Source organism: Lemur catta, chromosome 1 (genome assembly GCF_020740605.2).
Source record: "Lemur catta isolate mLemCat1 chromosome 1, mLemCat1.pri, whole genome shotgun sequence".
Lineage (NCBI taxonomy): Eukaryota > Metazoa > Chordata > Mammalia > Primates > Lemuridae > Lemur > Lemur catta.
Window position 1 is genome coordinate 89,755,673 of NC_059128.1, and position 21,387 is coordinate 89,777,059.

The following is a 21,387-nucleotide window of genomic DNA, read 5'->3' on the forward strand; positions in this document are numbered from 1 at the left end:
TCAGAAAAATTGCCCAATTTTCTGGACAAATTTTTTTTTTTTTTTTTTTTTTTTTTTTGAGAGAAAGTCTCGCTGTGTTGCCCGGGCTAGAGTGAGTGCCGTGGCGTCAGCCTAGCTCACAGCAACCTCAGACTCCTGGGCTCAAGCGATTCTCCTGCCTCAGCCTCCCGAGTAGCTGGGACTACAGGCATGCGCCACCATGCCCGGCTAATTTTTTCTATATATACTTTTAGTTGGCCAGATAATTTCTTTCTATTTTTAGTAGAGACGGGGTCTCGCTCTTGCTCAGGCTGGTCTCGAACTCCTGAGCTCCGGCGATCCGCCCGCCTCGGCCTCCCAGAGTGCTAGGATTACAGGCGTGAGCCACCGTGCCCGGCCTACCGGACAATTTTTAAAGACAGAATTATAAGGCTTGAAATAAACCAGGAATTACAGAAGAGGAAGGGCAGAGGGAAGGACACGTTTTGGGGTCTAGAGGGCTTTGAGAAAAGGGCAAACAAAGACCACCCAGGATTCCAAAGAATGTGCAGAACTTTCTTCTTGTGTTGGTGCCTTTTCCTTCCAGCACCTTCCTAGAGAGCAGACGGGGCAGGGATTGCCGGGTTAGTGGGCCAGCAGCTCGTACCCCCGGGAGGGGGGCTGTGGGTACTGGAAGTGAAGCAGTGTGGCTCCGGCCTCTGCCTCCCTCTCTCCTGGTGTTGGCTCACTGTGCCAAGTCTTTCCCTAGGAAGGGCAGAAAATGAAATTATCCTGTTGAATCAATTCAGCAAGTAACCCCCCTCCGTGCAGCCCTTGTGCTAGGTGCCAGGACCACGTGGATGCACTAAGACGTGTACAGAGTCTAGTGGGGAGGTCAGCAAGTGAACAAAGAACCCACACACGAGGTCCACACAGGGCCCTGGGGAACAAGACAAGGGCCCCTCCCCCGACCGGCTGTCAGGAGGACTTTGCACATGTTCTAGATCCTCAAGGTTGAGGGCTGCGGGGTAGGCAGGGGAGACAGGTTGCAAGCAGAGGCAATCGCAAGGGTATAGGCACAGAGGCAGCCAGGACCTCTGCTCTGCTGCAGTAGGGACAGTGTGCTGGCGGCTGGGGAGGGGGTGAGCTGGGGGAAGGGGGTGATCTGGGGGGAGGGGGTGAGCTGGGGGCACGGGAAGCAGATACTGCCGGGAAGCAGTCACACACGCTCATGCTACAGTGAGCTACCGTTGCTGATGCAGGAGGGGAAGGAAGAGGAAGAGGGAGTGGGAGATGATGACTCATGGGGTGAGCGGTGCCTGGAAGAGAGGGATGTGTGAGCAGAATGAGGAAGTTAGCAAAAGCTGGTGGAGGTAGGAGGTGGGAAGACAGGTTCAGTCTTCACCAAGTCAAGCAGGTTATGTAAGCAGTCCAGGCATGCTCGATGATGATCATAGTCATGATCAGAACAATAACAAAGACGACCATGAACTCTCTCCTCTCTCTCGTTCCTTCCGGGTTGTGGGAGTTGAGGGGGGCGGGGGGGGGGAGGCTGCAAAGAGCGATGATCAGAAGAGAGAGTTGCATGGCTTTGTCAGAAGGCACCTGGGGCAGGTAGAGTTGGTGCTAGCTTCCCCACCCATCTCTGACACCCTCCCCCATTCATTCCTCTGCAGAAGACAGGCTGGGCTGGTCCCGCTGTGTCCTGTGCCCTGCCACCCTCAGCACCCACTGCAGTGGTCCATAGCTAGGACTCCTTCTCACTGACTCTCCTCCCTCCCGTGACCAGCCTAAGCCTGACCCTACAGTCCTACCCCAGCCGCTGCCTCAGCTTCCCCCAGCCCCAGCTTCCAAGGAGCCCACAGAGGCAGAGACCCAGGGCCACAGCACACAGAACAAGGCCAGGCTGAAAACAGAATACTCAGGCACCCACCTCTTAGATGCTGTTGTCTCCAGGGCAGATGATGAATTCTAATAACACATTCCCTGGGGTGTTTTCAAATCCAGACACACCAGAGTTTGGTTCCAGCCTCACTGTGGGCAGGCCCCAGGCTCACCCCCAGCCTCAGGCCGGTGCTGGCTGGGGCTACTACCCAGTCCCCACAGCCAGCAGCATGGAACAGGCCGAGGCTCTGAGGCCCCAGGGCTGCGGCTGCGAGCTCTGCTGGCTGCAGCCTCAGGCCCCCGCTTGCCTGCTTCTCTGTCAATACGCTCCTGCCCCTTCCTGCCCTGCTGGCTCTCAGAATACCACTTCTTTCTGCCAAGACCTCGGACATTGCCACGGCCCGGCCCCATCCTCACTGATCTCGTGGTTCTTTGTCCCCTTGCAGAGCTCACCCCCTTGCCACCCACATCTGGGACAGCCAGGTGGGAGCTGCCTGTTTTAAAGACATCCCAATTTCCTCCAGAGTTCAGTTTCTTCCAAAGAGCTTGGCACATCTTAGCTGCCAGTGTGAACTGTGAGTTCCCAGAGATGCCCATGGCACTTTCCAACATTCATCACTTTTGACACATCTAAAATACGCTCACTCCTAGTGCTCTGCGAGGGACTGGCTGCTGGGGAAGCGCAGTCTCTCCAGGCCTCTGGGAAGCCCTTGGGGGTGGGGGCAGGGCAGGGCTGGGAGGGGGCAGGCAACAAAGCTTCCTGACTAAAGGCACCTGCTTTCTCCCACCCCCTTCACCCCTTCCAAGCAGAGTGCTCGGCACAGCCCTCACTACGGCCTCCAAGCTCCCACCGGCTTCCTTCCATAGAATTCTTCACACCTTGGCTCCCACGGCTCCAAGCACTCCACCATCTGCCAGCTTCAGCTCTGCCAGAGAGGAAGCTGCCTGCATGGGGAGTTCCCTGCAGGGCCACCTTTCCTCTCTCAAGTCACCTTTACTCTCACAGGTCTTGGAAGGAGACTGAGCCCCTGACCTCAGCTGAAGTCAAGCGGCCTCGGGACAGCTAAAGGCATGACAGTCAGACATCTAGCTAGGCAGGCAGGTGAGCCATCGAGACAGATGAGGTGAGCAGCACCTTTGGCCCCACAGCCAGGCAGTGGGAGCTCAGCTCCTGGAGCCCTCTGGGGCGTGGGAAGGGGGTCCGGGGCAGGTGGGTGGCATCCAGACAAGTGGATATCATGGAAGTGCTGGAGGCAAACAAGCTGGGATTCTTTTCTTATTTAAAATTATTATCAAAAAGGCAAATAACCGCATGGCTCATAAAGTAAAAGAATATAAAGTACAATAGAGTTGCAAAGTCTGACCCCCCCACAAGGTCCTCATCCATTCCCTCTCCCCCCTCTCCCACCATGGGTAACCACGGATATTAATTTCATCGTATCTTTCCAACATCTCTTTATGCAAATAAAAGCAAAGATGCATTTATTTACTTATGCCCCTACCCTTCCACAAAAGGTATCACACCCTAGATACCATCGTGTACCTTACTTTTGTCACTTAGCACTGCATTCTAGAGATCTTTTCAAATCAATACAGAACAGAGTGTTTCCTCAGTCAAGGTGCAAAGTAATTCCACTGAGGGACGTGTCCCAGTTTCGTTGTCTGGTCTCTAGATAGACACTTGGGATGTTTTCAGTATTTTACAATTCCAGAAAACCCTGCAGTGAATGACCTTGTGTTCATTTCGTTTCATACGTGTGCAGATATAACCACAGGGTAAATTCCCAGGCAGAATTTATGCTGGATGAAGAATACCAGCCTCCCCAGCAAGGTGTGTGGTCAAATTTTTAAATGTTTACCAATATGATAGATGAGATCTGTGTCTCGATATAATTTTAATTTGTATTTTTCATCTCAGAGTGAGGTAGAACATCTTTCCGCATGTTAAAGTGCCATTTGTATTCCTTTTCCTGTGAAATGTCTCTTCCCGTCCTTGGCCTATTTGGTTGCTGGACTTGTTCCACTTGATTTCTAGGCATTCTTTATGTATGGGCAGATGAGCCCTTTGTGTTAGGGATTGAAATTGTTTTTTCTCACCTTATTATTCATCTTCTGGTTTTGCTTATGGCATTTTTATTTTAGTTTTTTATTTACTTAGCCATGCAGAAGTTTTTTGTTTGCTTTAATGTAGTCTAATTCAACAATCGTTTACAGCTTCTGAATTCTGAGTCACAGAGGGAAGTCCTTGCTCAAAAGGTTGTAAAGGAATTTGTCCATCAGTTCTTCTGGTCGTGTTATAGTTTAGATTGTTTCATTGAAGATTTGATCCGTTTGGAGTTTTTCCTGGTACACGAGGGCTGTCTGGAAAGTATCCAGCCGTTGTTAAGGTAACGAGAACGGTTACACGGCTGGATGCTTTCTGGACAGCCCTTGTATAGTATGACGTATGGATCCAACTTACATCTGTCTGTCTTTTCCCGGGTCTCCCAATACTATGTTTCTTTTTTATTTATTTATTTATTTATTTATTACTTCTATTTAAATGCTTCACCCATTTGCGTGTCATCCTTGCGCAGGGGCCATGCTAATCTTCTCTGTATCATTCCAATTTTAGTATATGTGCTGCCCAAGCGAGCACTATGTTTCTTTAAAAGTCCATCTTTACCCCACCTCACCAATTTCCAATTTAAGAAGGCACTTGATCAAACACTGAATTCAAATATACACATTTGGGTGTTCCAGATTTCTATTCTGCTTCTTTGCTCTGTCATCCTTGCACCAGTATACACAGTTTGAATTACTGGATGTTTATATGTCTTAATATCAAGTAGGGCAACTCTTCCCCCATAGTTCTTTTTCTTTCTTTTCCTTTCCCCCTAGAGTTTCCCTGACCATTACCAACAAGCTGAGCTCAGCCACTGGGCTCTCTTCTCACTCATAGCCATGTTTTATTCCCCTCTATTGTACAAGGAGGCCAACTATGCTGTAGCCATCCAGCCAGAGAAAGACAAAGCGCAGCTCACTCCCCACACGTCAGAGGCCGAGGAACAAGGCCTTCTGGGAGAGCCTCAGTGGGCCATGTCCATGTGCCTCTCTGACCGGCGTGTTGGAGAAAAGCCAAGTGGGAGAACTATGTCTTCCTAAAGGCTCGGACTTCAGAGTCTCAGCGCTGATCTTGTGGTCCATCCAACCTGTTAAATGAAGGTGATCCCAGGTTACCTTGATGTGAAGAGTTACCCTGTGTGATATTCTATCTCTTCACGATCTGTTACTGAGGAGCCGTGGAAGGACCTTTCAGGGAGGGATATGTTATAATAGCAACATCGGTCACTCCTTTTGCTACCACCAACACCACCCTGGCCACCTCTATTCATTGAGAACCTGCTATACACCAGGCATGGTGGGAGGCACTTTACACATTTGTCCCGTGAGGAAACCATCTGTAAACTTGCCCAAAATTACAGCTCATTAGTGGCAGAGCCAAGCTTTGGATCCCAGCCTGGTTCTAAAACTCATATTTTAGCCACTGGGCAAGTTATTCTCGGAATGATCTGCCACCCTGGGATAATACAAATTCCCAGTCCTCCCCAGACCTACTGAATCCGCTGCTCTGGGAATGGTGCCTGGGAGGCTGTGACTCAGGCATGTGACAGCATGAGAACCGCTGCTCCCAGATGCAGAGGATCAAGTAAAGTAGTCAGGCACCTGGGAGGGCACATATTCCCTTAGCAGAGCTGTAGGGGCAGAATGCTGGCTGGTGTGTTTTACAGCCACACCTTTATTTCCCCTATAGCCTGGTTTGGCTCTTCAAGGTGCCTGATTCAGACAGAGCACCCCATGGCTGGAGCACCCCAGCCAGTAGAGGCAGGGACTCCGCAGGGCAGGCTCCGGAGCTGTCACATGATGCCAACAGATTTCCACTGCCCAGAAGAACCCGGCCAGACAGGAGAGGGGAGGCTAAAATCCTCACTGCAAAGAGGGGCCTCCTTTTCCTGGCACAAAGGCACAGGGCCACGCCATGCAGCTGAGGCAATGTGCTACCTAAAGAGGTGCACAGAATTCACAGAGAGGTGCTAAATAGGATGGCAAAGACCTTGGTGGATAAGTACCAACAAGTATCGGGAAGGAGTTATGTTGGGTCAACACATGAGAAGGAAGAGATCTTAGGCAAGTTTTGAAAGGAAAGAGAAACAGTGCATTGCATGCCAAGCTCTGGTCTCACTATTTCATCAAGTTTCATCCAGTTCTCACAACAACCCTATGAGATAAGTCTTCCTACTTCTAATTGAGGAGAAGGAAATTGAGACGCCCACAGGTTAGGTGATCTTCCCAAGGCTGCACGGTTAGTAAGTGCTAAAGGGCAAACACAGAGACGACTGGCCCCAAAGCAGCCCCTTTCCCACCGCACCACCCTGCCTCCACCACAGCCCCCCATGAGGCCTGGAAGCTGTTGGGGTGCATGCCCGTGGTCTGAAGGGGGCAGGCAGCAGGCAGCTGGGCCTCCAGACACGGGTGGTGGAGGGAGGACAAGGGTCCAAAAGAAATAGGATTCTGGTCCTGGCTTGATTTTTTTAGCCAGCTGTGGGCCTTGGGCCAGTCGCTGAACCCCTCCTTATTTCTCATGCGTAGGACAGGAACAGCCATGCTGCAAGCCCCAGGGTCTGGCAAGTCTCAAAGGAGACGAGAGGCACCAAGGGTCTCAGCAAGCTGAAGGGCGCAGGGTGCAGGCTGCAGCTGTTACCTCCAGCTCTGTGAGTCCGGAGGTGACCATACTGGCCACACGTGGGCTCGTCCTCCTCCCACATTTCAGAGTCCTTCCCTCCCTTCAGGACCAGCCTTTGAATTATCAGCCTAGAATCATCTGGGGAGCTGGTGGCACTGCCTACCCAAGGGGTTCTTCTGGCTGCCTTTATACCAGCCACCTATGGCCGGGCAGGTGCTCCCCTATTCAGCCATCGCAGCACTTACCAGACTGTGTGACAATTGTCCACTCACTTGCTGCTAGCCTGAGACCATGCGCTTCCTGAAAGCACGGTCTGTCCTTACGTGTTGTTGTAGCATGATGTTAAGCGCAATCCTGCCACAGAGGAGGTGCTCCATAAATGTTTGGTGCAATGAACAAAGGAACGAAAGGATGGCTGGGATCCCCGTGGGCTCTCAGGCTGACACACACCCAAACGCCACCCTCTCAGCCACAGGCCCTACCCGGGAAGCCCTGGGGAGGCCTGGGGACTGGATCGGGCCCATTTCCTCATCAGGTGACCCCCACATTCCTGCCCCTGAGAGCACATCCCACATGCTCCAGCCCACACTCCCCACCCATGGTTTACTTTTACCTTAAAGAGTAACCTTGGGGCTGTCTGGGCAAGTTATTTCTTAATGCTCTCCTCGTGCTACAAGTGTTTGTCTTAGCCTGGATTCCAGCTCCAGAGAGGGGAACATTCCTGCAGAGCAGAGCCAGGAGCTCCCAGGTCTCTGCTGCTCTGACTCTCACTTTTCTTTTTGCCTGATTAACTCTGGCCTCAAAAACACTTCTTGGGGGCATCCTCTACTTACTGAAAGTCAGAGATGGGACAGTCTTGGGACTCACACATCTCAGAACCAAAGAGACCCTGGGAGCTGCTCTCAAACTGTTGGTTTTCTGGAGGTGAAAACTGAGACCCAGCAGGTTCGGGGTAAAAGCCAGGACCAGAGCCCTGGCCCAGCTGACTCAGGAGCTGAGGACATCTCGATACACCACCATGGAGGCCTCAGAGTGGGCAGTCCAAACCCCCTGTTGTCCAGATGAGGCCTAGAAAGTGAAATGACTTGCTGAAGGTCAACCAGGATGAGTCCATGAAAAACTAGGACTTCAGGCCGGGCGCAGTGGCTCACGCCTGTAATCCTAGCACTCTGGGAGGCCAAGGCAGGAGGATCACTTGAGGTCAGGAGTTTGAGACCAGCCTGAGCAAGAGCAAGACCCCATCTCTACTAAAAATAGAAAGAAATTATAGGGACAACTAAAAATATATATAGAAAAAATTAGCCAGGCATGATGGCACATGCCTGTAGTCCCAGCTACTCTGGAGGCTGAGGCAGTAAGATCACCTGAGCCCAGGAGTTTGAGGTTGCTGTGAGCTAGGCTGACGTCACGGCACTCACTGTAGCCAGAGCAACAGAGTGAGACTCTGTCTCAGAGAAAAAAAAAAAAAGAAAAAAAAAACTAGGACTTCACAGAGATCTCCTGACACACAATCACACAGCGTCCCACCAGTAGCTAAGTTCAAGTGACATTGTTCTGAGTGTCTAAGGCCTATTGTCCATAAAGGCAGATGCCGCCCAAAACAACTCATTTGGTTGCTTGCCTCACATGAAATGCCTTCACCCCAGGCTCTCTGCTTCCTTCTAAGTCACCGCACGTGCAGTTCAACACAGTTGCACTTTATACCAAGGCAGTGCAGTTGTAAAAAGCCTGATTTCAGCGACCCGATGGTCAGCGTGCTGCCTACACGGTGCCGAAGGCCTGGCCAAGGTCTAAGGGTCTATCTCAGCAGGGTGACTTTAGCTTCCAGACAACTTTAACTTCAAAGAAGCCACCTCCAGCGCCTAGTAGTATTGTATTATAAAGAGCACGGACTTAGGAATTGGGCTGCATGGGTTCAAATCCTACCTCTGCCCTCCCCCACACCCAGACCCTGAACCTCTGCACTTGCCTCCCAGCATTGTGGGGATGAAATGCAATGTCTGCACATTATTCAGCCCAATGCCCAGCACCTGGAACGTGAATTGAAATCGTTAGCTATGGGAAGGCCATGGAGCGGGGGCTTAGGAATAAGTGAGTCAGACAGGCTGAGCTTGGGGCCCAGCCCAACTGCCTCCTGTGTGGCCTTGGTCAGGACACTTTAACCTCTCTGGGACCCCGTTTCCCTCTGGGATAGCATCTACCTCCTAGGGTGTTATGAGGATTGGATAAAAGGAGGTGTGCCAAGTGCCTGGCAAAAAGTGATAGCCATGCACACCCACTTTATCCTACCTACCAACTCCCCCCCCGTGCCCCAGCAGCCCATCTTCCCCTTTAATGAGACCGTTCAGTGTCTGCACGAGTTCTCTGGGTTGGGCGTATGTGTGGCTGACCCCTGTGGGGGACCGACTCAGCTTCAATTCCCATGTCAGGACCACTATTTAACCGAGTAACCCACGCCAGGTATTTCATCCTAGTGGAAATAACTCTCTAAAAGGAAAAGCTTTCTTTGTGAAGTTTATTGCAGTTTTGTTTTTAAAGGTGAAAAATTAGAAACATACTGCTTGTCCCATGATCAGGAAAGGCATACATACATTACCCAACATTCCCTCAGTGGAATATTACTCAGCCTTTAAAAATGATGAGTAGGACCATGGAAAGACGTTTATTATGTAAAGTGAAATGAAAAAAGCAAAAAACAGTTATAGCTGCACAGTTACATGAAAAATATATTTGCTTCAGGGTGCAGAATAGAAACACAAAAAAATAAAAAGTCAATCCATTAGGATGATGAGGTGGTGAGTATATTTTCTTAAACTTTGTTTTCCACTGTTATTTGGCTTTTGTGCAAATACATTTTTAAAAGAATAAGGAAGAAACCTGATGCTTGCTCCAGAAACAATTAAACTGAAGGCAAGTTCCACCTATGGAAAAATGCCTGGCACAGAACAGGAACTCAGGAAGTGTTGATGAAGAAGAGAATGAGTAAATACATGAATAATGAGTGAACAAAAAACATCTCCTCAATGGGACATTGCAGCCCTGAGCCAGCACAAACTAAGATACAGTGTGTATACAAGGCTCAGCAGACTGGCACACGGCAAACACTTGGCACATGTTGACCCCCTGTGTCACCATCAGTAGTGGACGGAGGCAGAGCTGGTCTCAGAGAGGCCACCAGAGCCTCCACTGCAAGGTATAGCATCGGGGGAAAGGCATGACTGGGTGCAGAAGCCCTGGGTTCCAATCTCCTCGCTGCCCCTAACTGGCTGTGTGAACTTAGGCAAGTAAGTTCATCTCTCTGGGTCTCAGCTTCCTCATCTGCGCAGAGCAGAATAATTTATTGAGATATTATTACAACTTTATCTTCTCACCACCACCGTTCCCAAGGTTAGAGGTGTTTTCAGGACTGAGAACAGAAGCCACATGAATCTAACTTATTTTTCTACCTTTGTGAGACCCTGAACTCATCACAATGCTATCCTAGGCATTACCGGGGGAGGTGAGAGAGAGGATGCTCACCTCCTTGAGTGGAGGGGCTAGGGTAGCAAGACCCAGCCAGTGCTGTTGCGCTACTCCTAGAGGAGGAGAGGTTTGGTGCCACCAGCCTCACAGGATGTCCCCCACCTCGAGCACAACCCCAAAGACTGGGATTTCCACAGCGACTGCGTGGCTCTGACGACAGGCATCTCAGCAGCTGGGCCTGAGGTACACAGTGACCAGTATGAACGGCCTGTGCACAAGGTTAGGGTGAATGAGCTCCAACCAGAACCCCACAGGACTCTGCCCACACAGCAGGGTGGGGACGCAAAGCTCCATTTAATTTGTTATAAAGAAAATAAAGAAATGTGCTCCTTGTGGCTCAACTTAAGTTTTGTGAGCCAAGATCGTACTCAGTGGTGAGCTTGTTTTTTAACTGGTGCTGTCTCTCCAAAAAATTAAATCAAATCAAAAATCTGATTTTTAGCCTTTCCTGATTTCCATAGTGTAAATATTCCCACAAGGCCCATTTCAAACGACCAGCCTTAATTTACCGAACGTGGAGAGGGAGGCAGAGATGCACACGACTGGCTCCTCCGAGCCGGGGCCCCAGCTCCGTCCGGCACCCCACTGAGGGCCACACCACACAAGGGGTTTCGTCTAGAAAGTGCTCAAAGGTCCTTCCCAGGGCTCGGAACCAAGGATGCTAGGTTGAGGCTAATGAGTAACAGTCAAAACCATTCACTCTATCAAGTGTGGTCTGCTGATTTCATTGAAATATGGCCCAGTGGAACCGTTTGACCCTCCTACTCCCAAAGAACACCCCAAATGAGCCAGCCCCTTTGCCAGTGAATAAGTATAAATGTTCCAGATTGAATCCATTCCCTCCTTTGATTAACTGGTCTGTGACTAAGAACAGACCATGTTTTGTCCTTAAGGGTCACTGAGAGGAAATCCATAAATCTTTCCTTGAAGTTGTTTAAAATAACATTTTATACTATAACTTATAATAAGCTTATACGGCAGGTGCTACTGTTAGTCTCATTTCGCAGGTGAGACACAGAGCCGGGTGCATGCCAGGCAAGCTGGCCCCGGAGCCCAGTTGCCTAACGGCTCGGCAGCACAGGGTCTCACGGGCAGTACGGAGCCAGGCACAGGGTGTCGGCCTCTCGGGTCTCTCCCATCCGTGGGTCCGGGTTGGAGAGGAGCCAGCAATCTTCTCTTCTCTCCTTATCTGGGAGTAAGATACCCAGTTCACCCTCTGGCAGCTGACCACGGAGGAGGAAGTGGCCCTCATTTTCCTCTTACAGGCACAAGCACTGCCAGTACCAAAGCAGTACCTGTCTCCACCTGCCAATGCCCCCAGAGTACTTGTCTCCAGCAGTAACGTCATGAGGTGGGGGGGCTCCGGGGTGAGGTAGGACTCAACGTACTCCGAGACCCCTTGGCTGTGATACCACAATTAGGGCAAAGGTCCTCCACCCCCACCCTCCTTCTGTTCCCGCTAAGCCTCAGTTGGCAATTGTGTAGGTTGTGTCTGAGATGGGGGACAAGGGATAAAGTCAAATGAAGCTCAACATCAGGAGCTAGAGTGTCATTATAATATAATAGTAACATTTTGAAACAAGAGCAAGCACAATTAAATTAATTTGCCAATCAAAATAGCACTTGGCAACCCAAGTTTAAGCCAAGACTCCCCCATTCCAAGAGTGGTTGAAGGATCTGTGATTGGCCTGCTCCTGGGGAGCTGGGATGGCATCATAGGACTTTTAGTTTTTATTACCCTGGTCACCCGATTGTCTGAGGATATTTCCCATAGATAAGAAAATAACCCCAGGCATTTGATTCAAGACCCATTTCCTCTTTGCCAACCAGGGTCTTGGAAGCATCAGCCTTTAGAAGGCGTGGAATGTGAGCCCTTTGGGCTTTACACAGTGATGGAAAGAGTCCCAACACATGGCGGTAGAAAGATGGTAGCTTGAATGTCAGAGGGCCCAGTGCTTTGGCTTCTGCTGTTAACTAGATGCATGGTTTGGGGCATGTCAGTTGCCTCTCTGGGTCCCAGTTTCTTCATCTGTAAAATAATGAAGCAGACTAGATCGTTGCTGGCAGTCAGGGATTCCTGGTCCTTGGGGAGTAATAGTTGGGGTGGAAGAAGGACAGGACATCACTCAGCTATTTTCAAACAAATTGTAAAAGGAGATGGCATTGCATGAGTACTCAACTGAATGTCGAGTTTCTTTGCTTTTCTCTGGAATTCCACCTACTTGGTGTGGTAACCCTGATTATCTCCAGAGGACTGGAAGTGTAGATTGGTGGTGTAATCTATATTCTTGCTTAATAAGAAAAAGAAAATGAATTGCTCCACAATAAATACAAGGTATTTGAAATGAGCAGAAAGAGAACAGAAAGCCAGCACTAAAAAGCTTGGGTGCTATGACAGTGCGTGGTCTCCAAATCCATCTTATGTCTAACCCTCTCACTGGACAATTTGGTTTCCAAAGAGTAGACTCCCCAGGAACCCCTGGCCATCCCTGGCCTGAAGGAACCTGGGAGGGCCTTTCAGATATACCAAGTCTCCCTGAGGCCCGGCTCTATGAAAGCTGGGTCCACTCCTGACCGGATCTCCTGGTTCAAAGTCAGTGCTGAAATTATACCTGCCAATTGACACCAACCTCCAGAGGAATCAGAAACAGCCTGTTGTCTCAGGTCTGCAAACCAGGAACAGCGGAGCCCAGCCTAGACCCACACAGGTACCTGCTGCAGAAAACCTACTATGCAGCCTACAATGCCAGTCCCGGCTCCTGGACAATGTGGAAAAACCACATTATTATTTGACTCTAGTTCATTCTTCCAACAATAATTTTAAATGAACATCTGTGTAACCATTACCACCATATAGAATATTTCCATCCCTCCAAAAGATTCCCTTTTGCCCTTTCCTAGTCAATCGGCACCCCATCCCCTGGTCTCAGGAAACCACCGATCTGCTCTCGGTCTCTACTGTTTTGATTTTTCCAGAAGGTCTGGAATCACACAATTTGTAACCTTTTAAATCTGGTTTCTGTCACTTAATGTAATGCGTTTTATATTAATCCATGACGTTGCATATATCAGTAATTTGTTTCTTTTTATTGCTAAGTAGTATTACATTGGATGGATATATGCCAATTTGTTTATCCATCTATCAGTTGATAGATAATTGGGTTGTTTTCAGTTTGGGGCTATTATGAATAAGGCTGATATGAACACTTGCATCTTTGTGTAGACATATGTTTTGATTTCTCTTGGGTAAACTCTTAGGCTTGGAACATGCTGGGTCCTATAGTAAATGTACATTAACCTCTAGAAGAAAATTTCAGGCTGGGTGCAGGGGCTCACACCTGTAAGCCTAGCACATTGAGAGGCTGAGGCGGGAGGATCACTTGAACTCAGGAGTTCAAGACTAGCCTGAGCAAAAGAACCCATCTCTACCAAAAATAGAAAAAATTACCCAGACATGGTGGTGCACACTTCTAGTCACAGCTATTAGGGAAGCTGAGGTAGAAGGATTGCTTGAGCCCAGGAGTTTGAGGTTATAGTGAGCTATGATGACACCACTGCACTCTAGCCAGAGCAACAGAGAGAAACTCTGTCTCAAAAAAATAAGTAAAATAAAATAAAATAAAATTTTCAAACTGTTTTCCAAAGTGGCTGTAAGTAGTTCTCATTCCCACCAGCAATCTATGAAGAGTTCTAGTTGTTCTCACTGTGGTTTAAAATTTGCATTTCCCTCATGTCTAGTGATGTTAAGCATCTTTTCTTGTGCTGTTTGTATACCTTCTTTTAAGAGTATCTGTTCAGATCTCTTGCTGATGTTACAATTGAGTTGTTTGCCTTTTTATTCTTAAGTTATGTGTTCTTTACATATTCTGGTTATAAGTCCCTTGTCAGATATATGTCTTTCGATTATTTTCTCCTAGTTTGGCTTGGCTTTTCTTTGACTAGCGGGAGCTTTCAAAGAGCAGAAGTATTTAATTATCAGATTTTTTCTTTCATCATCTGCATTTCTTGGTGTCCTAAAAAAATCTACGCCCTCCCGAATGCCACAAAGATTGTCTCCTTTTCTTCCAGAAGTTGTATAGTTCTTTATTTTAAATTTCAGTCTGTAATTCATTTCAAGATGATTTTAATCCCTCTGATGAAGTTTTTTAAAATGGCTCTCCTAATAGTGACCATTTTTATAGCACATACTATGCGCCTGTGACTGTTATAGCATCTGACATATATTAACTTGTCAAACCCTCACAACAATTCTGTAAGGTAGTGCTATGGTTTGACTGTCCCCTCCAAAACTCATGTTGAAATTTAATTGCTACTGTGACAGTGTTAAAAAGTGGGACCTTTAGGAGGTGATTAGGCCACGAGAGCTCTGCCCTCATGAATAGATTAATGCCATTGTTGCAGGAGTGGGGTTCCTTATAAAAGGACGTTTGCCCCCCTCTTGCTCTCTCTTGGCCTTCAACCTCCCACCTCCCAGCATGGGATGACACAGCACAAAGGCTAGCCCCCTGATCTTGGACTCACCAGCCTCCAGAACTGTAAGGAAATAAATTTCTGTTCTTTATAAATTAGCCAACCTATGGTACTCTGTTGTAGCAGCACAAAACCGAATAAAACAGGTGGGCAGTATTATCGTCTCCATTTTACAGATGATGTGATAAGAAAATTGAGTCACATAGAGGTTAAGTAACCTGCCCAAGGTCACACAAGTAGTAAGTGTTGGAAATGGGCTTCAAACCCAAGCAACACGGCTCCAAATCTGGGTGTTTAACTGCTATGCTTGACAGCCCCTGGCTTCACTAAGTACAGTTGCAGTGTGAGCAACACCAGACCCAGGTCCTGCCTCGTGGCGCTCACCACCTGATAGCGGAGATGTTAAATAGATAACTCTGTAATGACTATTCGAATATGAAACTACAGTTGTGAAATCACCTAAGAGAACAAATAATAGAGAGATGTGACCAAGTCAGGAAATGTGGAGAAACTTTCCCTAGGAAAGAGAAGGTGGAGGCTAAAATTGGAGAAAGGATGATATTAACCGGGCAAATGTGGGAGGACAGCAGAACATCTCAGGCCCAACCGACCATGCTGGCAAAGAGCAGGGCAGGATGATGTGCCACACGTTGGATATGGGATGACCATCAAGAGGGAGAACAATTTCTATCATCTTCTCTCTCCACTTGTTCACTCAGTTGCCCTTGAACTAGAGGGATCAACTCCTCCTGGTTTGCCTGGGACTTTCATGCTTGAGCATTGAGAGTCCTATGTTCTAGGAAACCCCTCAGTCTCAGGCAGACCACCACAGTTTGTGGCCCTGCCTTGACCCTATCCAGGGTGGAATGTGCCGGTGACCTCAGAACCACTTCAGGGAAGTGAGCCCCACGTCCCCAGGGGATTCCAGTACAAAGGGAAACCTTTTCTGAACGGCATACTCTTTCATAACCAGATTTCTTGAAAGAAAAAAATCATTCTGATCTGAATCTAGCCAGGTTTGCGGGGAGTACAGTTTAAGACAAAAGTTTAGAAGGAAAAAAAAGACTTTCTGGGAAAAAAAAAAAAAAAACAGACTGTAGTAGTTACTTTCTTCCCTGGAATCCACAAAAGAAGAAATTGTAGCCTCAGGCTACAGGGTGGCAGCAAAATCAGGCCAAAATGGACTAAGGAAACAATGAATCAGATTTGTGATCCATTTTCTTATTTGACAACAAAATGACAAAGAGAAGAACAACAACAAATAACAGGTGAAACACGAATACAAAAGGCAATGGGAAGATGGCAGCCTCCAAGAGGTAATTAGTTATTTCAGCATCTCTGGAACCCAAAGCTAGTCTTAACAGCTAGAAAATAAATCCATTCAAGACAAATTTAGGAATTTCTGCTGAGCTCAGAAACAATATCTTAATGACCTGAAATGTAACCACAGCTTTACAGAGCACCTCGTTCACTCCTTAGGAGGGATTTATGCCTTAGGTAATTGGAGTTCAATATTATAGACAAGTGATGCTAGGGTGTCACAGGATGGGGAACATTGCAAAGATTAGTAACTATATTGTTGAGATTGAAAAATTGAGGCAGAGACATATTTGCGAGATAATAAGTGAATGGGAAGGTGGGATGTACAACTCAGGGCAAAATTCAAGGTGGCAAGAGTAGGAGAAGCATTTCTCACCATGACCTTGGGCAGGATCTGTTAATCACCGAACGAAGTTTAGCAATAGCTAGGAGATTAATCCAAAAAGGGCCAGCAGTAGCTAAATTCCCACACAAACTTTCCTATCCTGTGCACATAGTCCAAGAAATTCTGAAGTCAACGCTGCCCTTCTGCAAATCATTGGTCTGACCACAGCAGCCAGGGACAGAGCTGCAGCGACATTTATCTCATAGGATTGTTCCATCCTAAGCAGAGGACACAGCCTGGAGGGTTTTCAGGGCAATTATGAAATGATGGTCTTCCAGAGGATCCCTGCCAGGCCTGGGAGTATTTTCAGCAGTGCGTGTTTACAAAGCAGAAGCACGTGCACACGCACACATTAGTAGATTAAATAATGAATGTGAAGATGTTTTACAGACAACTCTGTGAGGGGCATAATGATACCTGAGGCTCCTGTCTCATGTCCCTGTGTCCCCGGCACCAGCCCATATGTGGAAAGTGCTCCACAAACGTTGAACTGAGCAGGAGCATCCAGCCCAGGCCTCAACGGCAGAAGGCAGTTCCCAACTCCCACCGGGTTTTCTGCTGCAGAATCCCTGGTTCTGTCCTGTGGCAGGTGGCCCAGCCTAGTCACTGCAGTCACTCACCTGATGGTGCCCTCCTCCAAAAGAAAGTGAAGTGATTTGCTCTTATATGAAATACTAGGAACCCTCAAACCTGGGGCCTGACTTAGGAATAGAGAAACACCTGCTACAAGGAATCTAATGATAGAAGTGGAATGGCTGGACCCAGCTTCTCCTTCTGACTGATTCTGAGGATGGTTTTGCTGCCGCAGGAACCTGCTGTCATGCAGGCGGCAAAGCCAAGCCTCAGCCCATCACCTCCTTTGCCAGGATACAGGCACTGATTCCCTCATAGGATTTGACTGCTTCCCTTAGGTAACATTCCCCCTTTCGAAACCACAGTGTCATCCCCAGGTTCTTATCCTTAGTGTCTCTTTGTCTTCTAAAGGCCTGAGAAAAATGTCAATTTCAGAAAATAGGCTTGGAGAATGTGCTACTCCTATCTCAGACAATATGGAACCAATTTCTTGACTCGTAACTGAATCATTGCTTTTCCTCACAGCTAATCATAGAGTTGTTGGAAGGTTCAAACGAGTCAATACAAATAAGACTATTAGGAAAGGGCCTCGCACAGAGAAAGCACTCAATATTTATCAGCTTTTAAAATGCTGAAAATCAATTCGGATACATATGCATATAAAATGACAGATAAACAGGATCCTACCTAAGAGACTAATGATTCTACTTTTAGAAATCTATATGAAGAAAATACTCATGGATTCAGACAAACATGTATGTGTAAAGGTGATCATCAGAGCATTGTTTATAACAGAAAAAAAAAACAGAAACAATCTAAATTTCCAACAGTAATGGAATAAATTATTCCACTTTTCAAAAGCATGTTTTTGAAGATTATTTGATGCTGCAAGAAAACTATCATGACAGGTGAAGAGAGATATAAAACCATTCATGTAATATCATCTCAGTTACAGACACTCCAAATGAATATCTATAGAACAAGTATCTCCATAAGAAAAGATTGGAAATATTCCAAATGTTATGTTTTTTCCCTAAATAATAAGATTTTTTAATTCATTTCAGCATTTTCCAAATTGCACATATGAAACAATAATGTAGTAATTCTACAAAAAGAAAAATAAAATACAAAACAGTTGAATCTATTGCAATACCACACTTTGGGGGGAAAAAAGAAAGAGGACGAGGTCCTAGACTAGGCCAGTGGCCAGGGCAGAGAGGATAATTTGAGGCTGGGAGGGCATAAGCTCTAAGCTTTCTAGCTCAAGCAACAGCGTGAATGAATGACGGGTCTGTGAACCACCACAGGAAATGCAGGGAGAAAGGAAGAAGAGTTGGTAGGAAGGAGAATAAATTGGGTTTGGCCATGCTGAGTTTGCAGTGCCCAAGGGGTGCCCAGGTAGAGAAGCCCAGCAAGAGCGGCCGATACGCAGGGTTTACACTTGGGAAAGAGACTCCAGCAAAGGTGTGGATGAGGCTGCAGCTGGGAGTCCTTGAGGTCACGTGCTCAGCTGAGGTTGCCCACGTGTTCTGAGTGTGCCAGGAAGGGGAAAATCAGGCTGCTACCATGGAGGGTCAGATGCTCGGGTCCTGGTGCTCTACTCCACATGAAGGACCTGAAGTGGCCCCTGCCCCCCTAGGTCACAGGGACTGCTGCTCGATGACAGTGACTTAAGTACTCTTTGGTGCTGTGGCTGCTGTTTCCATTGAGGATTGCAGAGCTCTCAGAGTTAACACGTAAAACTCACTGCTGTATATTCTGTAAGAACGGTGTTCCAGACAGCAGCCCCTGCCTCACCCAGAGACGTCTTTGTAATTTATTTATCTATTTATTTTTAGAGACAGGGTCTTGCTCTGTTGCCCAGGAGGAAGTGCGGTGGCACAATCATAGCTCACTGCAGCCTCAAACTCCTGGGCTCAAGTCATCCTCCTGCCTCAGCCTCCCAAGTAGCTTGGACTACAAACACACGTCACCACTCCTGGCTGATTTTTCTTATTTTTTTGTAGAGACAGACTTTCACTATGTTGCCCAGGCTGGTCTTGAACTCCTGACCTCAAGTGATCCTCCCGCCTTGGCCTCCCACAGTGCTAGGATTATAGGCATGAGCCACTGCACCCCAGCCAGTGACTACTTTTTATAGCAATGGATAGGGAAACTATCTTGTGTTTCAGGACTAGGAAAGTGTGAGAACCTGGACACCATGAATCCTATAACTGCTCCTGTTTTCCTCTTTGATGTGGCTGATAGGACACTCAGGACAAGATGTGTGGCCCATCTTCAGCAGCCTTATAGCTGATGATATATATATATATATATATATATATAAATGTATATATGCATATACAGAGAGATGTAAGTAGGATCATACCTATGGAATGAATGATTTTACTTTACAGGAATCTATAGCATCACATAGTGTGCATTTTAGGGTGTTAATACTAAGATTTCTATCTTTGTTGTTTTACTGCCCTTATTTTCTCTGTCTCAATTTCTTCAACTACACATTTTTGTGAACTACTTGAAGTCAAAAATTTCCTTCCATGTCATGTCCACCCATTGACTGTAATTCCTGAAGTTGCACAAAATATTTCTAGTCCCTCTTCTCCACAACAGCTCTTCAACTCCCATGTCCTCCCCTAAATCTTATTTTTGTAGGTACCAAAGCCCCACTTTCTTCAACAATCTCTCATAGACATGTGTTCCCAAGAATCTTTCATCCTTCTAGACTCAACTCATGCCTCATCTTCTCTTGGTCCCTCCTCAGGGTCCCTCCCCAGGGCATTCCACCCCTGCAGCAGGCAGCGACACTCTCAATAGCTGAAAGACAGAGGCCATACCCTGTTTGCCACCAACTAGTGCCTAGCCAGGGCCTGGGGCATAATCCTCGCTTAATGAGTGAGTGTGGAGGAAGTGAATGAATGAATGAGGGAGCACATACCTACATACAGTGCGTACAACTTCCTCATGCACATGCGACAGAGAGCCAAAGCCCCAGGAAGGGAGAGAAGGGAGAGCCCAGCTCAGCAGTCTGGGGGCCTTTCCGGCTGACAGCTCTTTTCTGTGGCCATGGCCGCTCCTGAACAGCCCTGGAGCTTATCTCACAGCTAAATCCAGAGTAAACATCCGTAAGACAGAACTGGTCCTGAGAGGGCAACTGGGGTAAATTTTCACAGAAAGAAAGGATTTCACAGATCAAAAATGCAAGATGCCCAACGCTCCAGTTGGTACTTATTTTAACAACACACCCTTTCATAGGTGTTAATTACATGCTAAGCGTCATTCTGAGCTCTTTACAAAGATCTTACTTAACCCTCGGAACCACCTTATGAGATGGGTACTATTTTTATCCACGTTTTTTTTCATACCATCCTCTTAGCATCTGAGGCAGCTATTTTGAAATGAAGAAAGGTGTAGCTATTCGGGCACTGAACAAAAGAAAATTAGCTACGTTAGGTCCGAGGTGTAAATGGCTGACAGGTTGAATGTTAGCCTTTGATCTGAGATCTGGACCCCGTGGCATGCCATGTCACTCACTAAGCTTTCACTGAGCACCTCCCAGGTGCCCCATTCTCCCGCCCGGAGCTCACAGCCTATGGAGGAAGCGCACACCTGAGCAAGTAAACTGCCCAGCTGCAGACGAGCACGGTAGGATCAGGAACGCAGGGCTGTGCTGAGAGCAAGAGGGAGTGATTGGTGGCTGGCTACATGACAAGGCTTCGTGGAGGGTGTGATGCCAGTTCTGCTTTAATGGGTGGAGCAGCAGAGCAGGAAGAGAGGGCGCCAGGTCCAGGGGAGCGAAGGGGCGTTTGGGAAACTATTGGTAGTGGGGGAAGGAAGAGAGGGAGGAGTGGGGGGTGTGGGATCATCATTAACGTGGTAGCCTGGGCCGCACTACCAAGAAGCTTAAAGTCACTAACAGGTAAAGTCATGTCTCTTCTAGAAAGATTCTTTGAGCAGCTGGGTGCGGGAGGATGGAGACCAAGCAGAGAGACCACTTAGGAGGCTGTTGCAATAAACCAAGCAAGACACACAGTGAGCACAGGAACCGGGACATGGGACTCTAGGGATGTTCAGGAACCCTGAGGCTCTGGACTGCTGGAGAGGCTGGCATACGCGTGCAAGGTGACACCCCAGCTTCCGACTTAGATGGCCAGGAGGGCAGTGCGTCCAGTGACACAGGGAGCCTGGGCTGGGAGCAGGCTCACAGGAGGACGAGCTCGGGCAACCTACAAGCTCAGGAAAGCAAAATGAGGCAGCAAAATTTTCTTCATTATCTCAGAAAAGTTATTCAGACTCTTGCTCACATCTCCTTTAATAAAATAGGATACGTTTCATTCTGTCATCATAGTGAAAAATCATTGCCCTTTTCTGGGAATTAATAACCTTTTGAATTAATAACCTTTGGGTAGGAAAATTGGTTTCATTAATACCTCCCCTTGCACTTTGTAGGTTCATCATCTCTCAGTCTTGCTGTCCCCTGAAACCAAAAGCCCAAGACTTATTATTTGAGAAGCCTGAATGATTTTATGACAGAAAGAATGGTCAGGGTCCT

The 21,387-nt window shown here is 47.6% G+C and overlaps 1 protein-coding gene and 1 non-coding gene across 2 annotated transcripts in view; one reads left to right on the forward strand and one right to left on the reverse strand.

Annotated features, from left to right (window-relative positions):
- Positions 1-21,387, forward strand: part of LIPC (lipase C, hepatic type) — a 152,263-nt gene that overhangs the window by 103,879 nt on the left and 26,997 nt on the right. The gene's annotated exons all lie outside the window — the stretch shown is intronic.
- Positions 4,374-4,480, reverse strand: LOC123631125. The gene has a single exon (XR_006732999.1). It is a non-coding gene; the product is annotated as a U6 spliceosomal RNA (small nuclear RNA).